Source organism: Eriocheir sinensis, unplaced genomic scaffold (genome assembly GCF_024679095.1).
Source record: "Eriocheir sinensis breed Jianghai 21 unplaced genomic scaffold, ASM2467909v1 Scaffold483, whole genome shotgun sequence".
NCBI classification, from domain to species: domain Eukaryota; kingdom Metazoa; phylum Arthropoda; class Malacostraca; order Decapoda; family Varunidae; genus Eriocheir; species Eriocheir sinensis.
In genome coordinates, this window is record NW_026111813.1 from 59033 (window position 1) to 69346 (window position 10314).

Genomic DNA, 10314 nt, shown 5'->3' on the forward strand with positions numbered 1-10314 from the left:
TTCATAAAGCTACTCCTGGAAATGCCCTGAACTCATACGAAAGCGGTTTTAAATATGTGTTTCTTAGTTTCACGGTACAGAAGAAGGGCAAAACTACCACCAGGTTCATAAAGCTACTCCTGGAAATGCCCTGAACTCATACGAAAGCGGTTTTAAATATGTGTTTCTTAGTTTCACGGTGCAGAAGAAGGATCAAACTACCACCAGGTTCTTAAAGCTACTCCTGGAAATGCCCTAACTCCTACGAAAGCCTTGTTAAATGTGTGTTCTTGGGCGGCCAAATGTCTTGTGATACGACCCTAGGAGTCTTTACATCATGGTTCATATCCTCAACCCACTTCCTTGCGGCCCTTAAAGAAGTGTAATGCTTCCCTCATCAAGTAACCAAAAAATAACTTACTTGTCTCTATGATAATACGTACAATTTGTCCACATTCAATTCTAATGATATGCAGCAATTTAAATTATATTATGATTGATAACTGAATATCTTATTATGTGAACTTAATGATGTTATAGTATTATAATGATAAAAATTAAAAAGGCTATTGCTCATCTGGCAGCCTGAATGTTGGCTGGCCTCACTGATTTTGTTGACGTGAGTCCAGCGTTGCCACTCCTTGGCATTTTTAACTAGATCTTGGCTTTTGGGTTGGGACCTTGGCGCCTTGGCTTTTTCCCTTGAAAACAGGCTAATCGAGACTTTTGTTGGAAATTCTCTCCTGCTCGGCTATTTCCTTCGCTCGTGTCCTGCCCCCTCATCCCCCTGCACTCATCCTCTCGATCAGTCCTGTGGCTCCCTACCCCTCTCCTGCCCAACCAGTCCCTTCTGGGCCTTCCCCACCATTGCCCATTCGCTCCTAGCCCTCTCCCCTTACCCATCGTCTTCCACGCCACCTCCCCTGGACCCCTACCCAATAGAGTTCCCCCACCCTCCCGGCACACCACTGGTTTATATCATGGCAAAAATTTGGCCTGTCGCTGGTACACGGTAAAGCCACAAATTTGGCCCATCGCTGGTACATGGTAAAGCCACAAATTTGGCCCGTCGCTGGTACACAGTAAAGCCACAAATTTGGCCCATCGCTGGTACATGGTAAAGCCACAAATTTGGCCCATCGCTGGTACACAGTAAAGCCACAAATTTGGCCTGTCATTGGTATTACGGTAAAGCCACAAATTTGTCGCTGTCACATGCAGTAAAGCCACAAATTTGGCCCATCGCTGGTACACGGTAAAGCCACAAATTTGGCCCATCGCTGGTACACTGTAAAGCCACAAATTTGGCCCGTCGCTGGTATTAATGGTAAAGCCACAAATTTATTCGGTCAGTTAATGTAGCCACAAATTTGGTCGTCATTGGTATTGAATGTAAAGCCACAAATATTCGTCATACATGGTACAATGTAAAGCCACAAATTTGGCCCATCGCTGGTATTACGGTAAAGCCACAAATTTGGCCCATTGGTACAGGTAAAACCACAAATTTGGCCCATCGCTGGTATTTTAAAGCCACAAATTTGGCCCATTGCTGGTACACAGTAAAGCCACAAATTTGGCCCATCGCTGGTACACGGTAAAGCCACAAATTTGGCCCGTCGCTGGTACAATGTAAAGCCACAAATTTGGCCCATCGCTGGTACACGGTAAAGCCACAAATTTGGCCCATTGCTGGTACACAGTAAAGCCACAAATTTGGCCCATCGCTGGTACAATGTAAAGCCACAAATTTGGCCCATCGCTACTTCCGGGTTAAAGAATAGTCATAACAAAAATCTAAAGTGTTTGATAATAACTAAGCCTTCTTTAGCATCCATTGGCAATACCAGGAGTCACTGACCTTGATTTTGCTGATGATTCTGTATTCCTGGCGGAGTCGTTGGAGGTTTTTGTGATGGTTCTTGAGGCGCTGCACGAGGGGCTTCAGGTCTCCCAGGCCAAGACCAAGGTACAGGTGTTTGGAGGTTTGCTAAATGAAACAGTACATGCTTCCTTCCAACTCCTTTTTCTTTTTTTTTTTTTTTTTTTTTTTTTTTTTTACCTCTGCTCAATATCCATCTTCCCTTCCTCTAGCTTTGTTCTCCTTTACCAACCTTACCTTACCTTCTTCTTTTGTACCTCCCCCTTCCCATTCCCCTCCACTTCCTCCCCTTCCTTCCCCTCCCTCCCCTTCCCTTCCCTTCACTTCACTTACCTTGGTAGCGTAGTCGGCGAGTCTCGCCAGGAAGTCTTATGATGGTGGTGATGAACTTAATTATAAAGAAAACGGAAGAAAAAACTTATGAGGTCAACCAAATGGCACTGTTCACTAATATTTTATAGAAAACCAATCTTGCATCCTTGCCTTATCTTACAGCTGCAATTTTACAGTGCGTCAATAATCTTATGCCTGAATCCTGCCTTTCCTTGCAGCCTAATCACATCTACCTTTATGGTGAACACAACCCAAAGAGATTCATAATTAACATACTCAGGTACACATTTTATCATTAGCAACACAAGGTCATATTCTTTAACCTTCTGGGGCCCAAGCTCACACATTTGACAAGGCTTTTGTAGGATTTACCAAGTTCGTGATGTTGTAGCTAGATTGTAAGATATTTTTTTTCATTATTTTTTTTCTTTTTTCTTCATGTTTCACACCCAGTTATTAAATTATTGATGTGATGACTAGATTATAATTTTTTTTTTTTTTTTTTTTTTTTTCATTATTTTTTCATTTTTTTCATGTTACACACAGTTATTAAGTTATTGATGTTATGAGTAGATTGTAAGTTTTTTTTCATTTGTTTCTTCATATTGCATAAACAGTTACCAAGTTGATGATGTTATAACTACGTAGATTCAAAGTTTTTTTCATTATTTATTTATTTATTTATTTATTTATTTATTTATTTTTTTTTTTCATGTTACACACAGTTATTAAGTTACTGATGTGATGACAAGATTGCAAGTTTTTTTTCATTTGTTTTTTTATTCATATAGCACAAACAGTTACCAAGTTGATGATGTAACTAGATTCTAAGTTTTTTTTGCATATTATTACTATTTATTTTTTCATATTGCACAAACAGGTATCAAGTTAGTAATGGCAGAGCTTGACTTGTATTTTTCTATTTTCAATCAGTGACAATTTTTTTCCTTACATAAATTCTAACTACATATAGAACTGCACTTCGTATATATCCCACCTACTTGACGGATCATTCTATTCTCAGCATTTGACAGAGGTTATAGTGTTTATTTAGTTTGTTTATTTCCATTTCCATCCAGTAACAATTTTTTTTCCTTAAACCAATTCTAATTATATCACAGAACTTTGTATCCTAACATATTTCTTTACTTAAATTATTCCTAACCTTATGAAAGAACCGTGTACATTCTCAGTAAGTTCCTGTACACTGGGGAATCTTTCTACAGTAACCATATTCTGCCTTTTCTTTGTATGTATTTTTACTTATATATATTTTTCTTACATTAATTCCTAACTATTTGACAGACCCTAGTATATTTTCCTTCAGTAAGTTCCTATACACTGGGGGATCTTTCTACAGTAACCATATTCTGCCTTTTATTTGTATATATTTTAACTTACTTTATATAAATTTTTTCATACATTAATTCCCAACTATTTGACAGACCCTTGTATATTTTCCTTCAGTAAGTTCCTATACACTGGGGGATCTTTCTACAGTAACCATATTCTGCCTTTTATTTGTATATATTTTAACTTACTTTATATAAATTTTTTCATACATTAATTCCCAACCATTTGACAGACCCTAGTATATTTTCCTTCAGTAAGTTTCTATACAATGGGGGATCTTTCTACAGTTACCATATTCTGCCTTTTATTTGTATATATTTTAACTTACTTTATATATATTTTTTCATACATTAATTCCCAACCATTTGACAGACCCTTGTATATTTTCCTTCAGTAAGTTTCTATACAATGGGGGATCTTTCTACAGTTACCATATTCTGCCTTTTATTTGTATATATTTTAACTTACTTTATATATATTTTTTCATACATTAATTCCCAACCATTTGACAGACCCTAGTATATTTTCCTTCAGTAAGTTCCTATACACTGGGGGATCTTTCTACAGTTACCATATTCTGCCTTTTATTTGTATATATTTTAACTTACTTTATATCTATTTTTTCATACATTAATTCCTAACCATTTGACAGACCCTAGTATATCTTCCTTCAGTAAGTTCCTATACACTGGGGAATCTTTCTACAGTAACCATATTCTGCCTTTTATTTGTATATATTTTAACTTACTTTATATAAATTTTTTCATACATTAATTCCCAACCATTTGACAGACCCTAGTATATTTTCCTTCAGTAAGTTCCTATACGCTGGGATCTCTTTACAGTAACCATATTCTGCCTTTTATTTGTATATATTTTAACTTACTTTATATATATTTTTTCATACATTAATTCCCAACCATTTGACAGACCCTAGTATACCTTCCTTCAGTAAGTTCCTATACACTGGGATGTCTTTACAGTAACCATATTCTGTCTTTTCTTCATATATTTTTTACTGCTTACTTTAAATATCTTTTCCTCATGTCCTTCCTAACCATATGAAAGATCTTAGTATTCTCTTGCTCACTACAGTAACTATTTTCTCCACAGTAACCATATTCTGTCTTTTCTTCATATATTTTTTACTGCTTACTTTAAATATCTTTTCCTCACATCCTTCCTAACCATATGAAAGATCTTAGTATTCTCTTGCTCACTACAGTAACTATTTTCTCCACAGTAACCATATTCTGTCTTTTCTTATATTTTTCCTCTACTTATCTTCTCTCCATTTTCCTCACCTTAATGAAGATCCAAGTGATCTTAGTAGCTCTCTACAGTAACTCTATTCTTGCTATCCTTTTCCTATATAGTATTCAACAACTCTCCTTCCTCCTTGCACTAAATATAATGTTTTGATTGATTGCATTTACCAGTATACCTTTTATATCTTTCCCTCACATCCTTCCTAACCATATGAGATCTTAGTATTCTCCTGCTCTCTACAGTAACTCTATTCTTGCTATCCTTTTCCTATAAAATATTCAACAACTCTGCTTCCTCCTTGCACTAAATATAATGTTTTGATTGATTGCATTTACCAGTATACTCAGAAATTCATTAGTACACCGTCCTACAGTAAACCGAGCCAACACACATCGACTGGGGACTGGAGACGAGAAAGCTGAAATACAATAGCAAGTTAGGTTAGGTTAGGTTAGGTTAGGTTGGGTTGGGTGCTTGCATTTACCAGTATACTCAGAAAATCATTAGTACACCTTCCTACAGTAGACCAAGCCAACACACATCGGCTGGGGACTGGAAACGACAAACCTGAAACAAACACAAGGAGCAAACACAAGGGATCAACACTCACAGCTTGCAGGCGAGGAGTTGAAAGACTTAAGGAGGGGTCACACCAGCAAATTTTGTCATCTATTAGTAATTTTCCACCAGCATGAGGCCCTTCTGATAGTTGTGTAGCATCAATCTGCAGGTCTGTTCTCTGTTCCACCTTGATGAGGGGAGAGGAAGGAGATGGAGGAAGGAGATGGAGGAGAGGAAGGTGAAGGTGAAGGGGAGGAGGGAAGGAAGGAGAGGAAGGAAAGGAAGAGAGAGGAAGGAGATGGAGGAGGAGAGGAGATGGAGATGGAGGAGGAAAGGAAGGAAGAGGGAGGTTAGGGAAGGTGAAAGAGGGGAGGGATAGGAAGGAGATGAAGGGAGGGTGAGGAAGGAGATGAAGAAGGGGAGGAAAAGGAAGGAGATGAAGGGAGGTGAGGAAGGAAGGATGGAAGAAGGGAAAGAGGAAGGAAGGAGGGAAGGGAGAAGAGGAGGGAAGGGAGAGGAGAGGAAAGGAGGAGAGGTGAGGGAAGGAAAAAGGAGAAGGAAAAGGAAGTTGAAAGAGAGAGAGAAGGATAGGAAGGAAAAGAAGGGAGGTGAGGAAGAAGAAGAAAGAAGAGAGAGGAAGGAGAAAGAGGGGTGCGAGAGATAGAAAGTAGATAGTAGAGAGAAAGGGAAAAAGGGAAGGGAGAGGAGAGAGAGGAGGGAGAGGAGAGGGGGTATCAACCTTATAATGCCGTATAAGTCCTTCCCTCGCCATAACCACCCATGTAAAACCTTCCCTGCAAAGTCTTGGGTCCATATTCACAACCATTTCGAGAGTCACACACCCACATTCGACGAGGCTTCCATGGAGGTTGTGTTAGTAGTGTTTCCATGGGGGTAGTTTTATGAACCTGGTGATAGTTTGACAAGGCTTTTGCAATGTGGATGTAACGTAACTCTCTTGAGAACGTGACTTAATATGTAGCCTTTAAAGTATTTGGTATGAGAGACTTTTAGTGAGATTGTGTTAGTAGTGTTTCCATGGGTGGTGTTATGAGCCTGGTGATAGTTTGACAAGGCTTCTGCAGTGTGAATGTAACATAACTCTTCAGAACGTGACTTAATATGAAGCCTTTAAAGTATTTGTTGTGAGAGACTTATAGAGGTTGTGTTAGTAGTGTTTCCATGGGGGTAGTGTTATGAGCCTGGTGATAGTTTGACAAGGCTTCTGCAATGTGAATGTGAAAGAACTCTTATGAGAACCAGACTTAGCTAATATCAAACGCTTTAGATTCTTATGACTATTCTTTAACCCGGTAGCAGCGACGGGCCAAATTTGTGGCTTTACCGTGTAGCAGCGGGACATAAAATTTTGCCATGATATAAACCCCCCAAAATAGATGATGCATAAACTGATCACAAATGCGTTGATATATATTCTGAAATGGTTTGCATGAGTGATGATTTTCTTCTCATTTTTCTCGGTTAGAGGGACCATTAAGAAACATGATCCCCACAGCTACCGGGTTAAGGCCAGAGAGGATATAGGTCAGTTTGCCAAGAGTGATTTTCCCCGTTCACAGCGCGGAAGCCTTGCAAAACTACCACCAGGGTCATGAAACCACCCTTGGAAATCCTGACAGCTTCCACGAGAGCCTTTTCAAATAGCACTAAGGTTCCGAAGGGTTTAATTATATGGGTCTTATCTCCTTTGTGGCATTTGGAAGTGTTGTTGTGAGCTGAAAGTGTGGGAATGTGAGATTTTGGGTCATATTACAAAACACTTCGCCGCCCAAGAACACATATTTGACAAGGCTTTCATAGGAGTTGTAGGCATTTCCGGGAGTAGTTTTATGACCCTATTGCTAGTTTGACCTTTCCTCTGTACCATGAACCTGAAGAACCACTCATTAGAACCAGACTGACCCCCTCTTTTCACTCATCTCACCTTGCAAGCATCTCTCATTGTCTCTCTTGGGATCATGAACTTCTGGCTTTCATTTCATTGCTGTTTCTTAAGTCTATCAGCATCAACATACCTCCATCTCTTCTTCTTCTTTCTTTTTCTTCTTCTACTTCTACTTCTTCTATTTCTTCTCTTCTACTTCTTCTTCATTGTCACTCGGGATCATGAACTTCTGGCTTTCATTTCATTGCTGTTTCTTAAGTCTAACAGCATCAACATACCTCCATCTCTTCTTCTTCTTTCCTTTTCTACTTCTTCTACTTCTTCTCTTCTACTTCTACTTCTTCTTCATTGTCACCCTTGGGATCATGAATGCCTGGCTTTCATTTCATTGCTGTTTCTTAAGTCTATCAGCATCAACATACCTCCATCTCTTCTTCTTCTTTCCTTTTCTACTTCTTCTACTTCTTCTCTTCTACTTCTACTTCTTCTTCATTGTCACTCTCGGGATCATGAACTTCTGGCTTTCATTTCATTGCTGTTTCTTAAGTCTAACAGCATCAACACACCTCCATCTCTTCTTCTTCTTTCCTTTTCTACTTCTTCTACCTCTTCTTCGACTTCTACTTCTTCTTCATTGTCACTCTCGGGATCATGAATTTCTGGCTTTCATCTCATTGCTGTTTCTTAAGTCTAACAGCATCAACACACCTCCATCTCTTCTTCTTTCCTTTTCTACTTCTTCTACCTCTTCTTCTATTTCTTCTCTTCTACTTCTACTTCTTCTTCATTGTCACTCTCGGAATCCTCAACGTCTGGCTTTCTTTTCATTGCTGTTTCTTAAGTCTGTATCAGCATCAACACACCTCCATCTCTTCTTTTTTCTTTTTCTACCTCTTCTTCTGTCTCTTCTACTTCTACTTCTTCTTCATTGTCACTCTTGGGATCATGAATGCCTGGCTTTCATTTCATTGCTGTTTCTTAAGTCTGTATCAGCATCAACATACCTCCATCTCTTCTTCTTCTTTCCTTTTCTACTTCTTCTACTTCTTCTCTTCTACTTCTACTTCTTCTTCATTGTCACTCTCGGAATCATCAACGCCTGGCTTTCATTTCATTGCTGTTTCTTAAGTCTGTATCAGCGTCAACATACCTCCATCTCTTCTTCTTCTTCCTTTTTCTACTTCTACTTCTTCTTCTCTTCAACTTCTTCTTCTTCTTCATTGTCACTCTCGGAATCCTCAACGTCTGGCTTTCTTTTCATTGCTGTTTCTTAAGTCTGTATCAGCATCAACACACCTCCATCTCTTCTTCTTCTTTCCTTTTCTACTTCTTCTACTTCTTCTTCATTGTCTCTCTTGGGATCATGAACTACCTCTTCTTCTATCTCTTCTACTTCTGCTTCTTGTTCCTTCTCCAAGCGGTCTCCCCCCCATACAGGTGCCTGGGTCAAGTTTGCTACACTGGTCACACATGTTTTCAATCCCTCACATTTTACAGCATCCTAATTCTGTAGCTACACTTAACTACATCCCCACTTCACCATCCACTTCCTCGTATTTCTGTAGGTACACTTAACTACATCCCCACTCCTCAATCCAATTCCTCTTATTTCTGTAGTACACCACTTCACCATCCACTTCCTCTTATTTCTGTAGGTACACTTAACTACATCCCCACTCCTCAATCCAATTCCTCTTATTTCTGTAGGTACACTTAACTACATCCCCACTCCACCATCCACTTCCTTGTATTTCTGTAGCTACACTTAACTACATCCCCACTCCACCATCCACTTCCTTGTATTTCTGTAGCTACACTTAACTACATCCCCACTCCACCATCCACTTCCTTGTATTTCTGTAGCTACACTTAACTACATCCCCACTCCACCATCCACTTCCTTGTATTTCTGTAGCTACACTTAACTACATCCCCACTTCACCACCCACTTCCTTGTATTTCTGTAGGTACACTTAACTACATCCCCACTCCACCATCCACTTCCTTGTATTTCTGTAACTACACTTAACTACATCCCCACTCCACCATCCACTTCCTCGTATTTCTGTAGCTACACTTAACTACATCCCCACTTCACCATCCACTTCCTCTTATTTCTGTAGCTACACTTAACTACATCCCCACTCCACCATCCACTTCCTCGTATTTCTGTAGCTACACTTAACCACATCCCCACTCCACCATCCTCTTCCTCCTATTTCTGTAGCTACACTTAACCACATCCCCACTCCACCATCCTCTTCCTCCTATTTCTGTAGCAACATTAACTTAATCCGCAACGCTGCCTTTTGGACACACTAAATATATCCCCTTCCACCAGACCTCAGGCTCATTCTCCCCTCTCTTCTGTGTCTTCTGCTTCAACTAGTTTTAAAAGTCAGCCGTGACATTTTTCTGAGAATGGTTAAGTTCGCTCCATGAATTGAAGATGCAGAGGTGTCAGTCTTCTAAAGGTCACGCCGCTGAGAGTAAGCAGTTTGTTCAAGGCCGTGAGTGAGTGCTACTTGTCACAATGATAATGTTACCAAATGCCAGACAGACCAATGAGGACCTGGCTCGGATACCAAAGCTTGTATTATCAACCCGGTAGCAGCGGGGACCATGTTTCTTAATGGTCCCTCTAAGCGAGAAAAATGAGAAAAAATCATCACTCCCACAAACCATTTCATAATATATAGCAAAGCATTTGTGATCAGTTTATGCATCATCTATTTTGGGGGGTTTATATCATGGCACAAATTTGGCCCGTCGCTGGTACACGGTAAAGCCACAAATTTGGCCCATCGCTGCTACACGGTAAAGCCACAAATTGCTTATCGCTGCTACCCCATCGCTGCTACGGTAAAAAGCCACAAATTTGGCCCGTCGCTGGTACACGGTAAAGCCACAAATTTGGCCCATCGCTGCTACACGGTAAAGCCACAAATTTGGCCCGTCGCTGCTACACGGTAAAGCCACAAATTTGCCCCATCGCTGCTACACGGTAAAGCCACAAATTTGCCCCATCGCT

General features: G+C 39.9%; 1 long non-coding RNA gene across 1 annotated transcript; it reads right to left on the reverse strand.

Moving 5' to 3' along the window:
• Positions 1-6128: 6128 nt before the first annotated feature.
• Positions 6129-8624, reverse strand: LOC126992501 (uncharacterized). Its single transcript, XR_007746589.1, has 3 exons — positions 8029-8624; positions 7562-7889; positions 6129-7413 (listed from the first exon to the last, which is right to left on the reverse strand). It is a non-coding gene; the product is annotated as an uncharacterized LOC126992501 (long non-coding RNA).
• Between the last annotated feature and the right edge of the window lie 1690 nt (positions 8625-10314).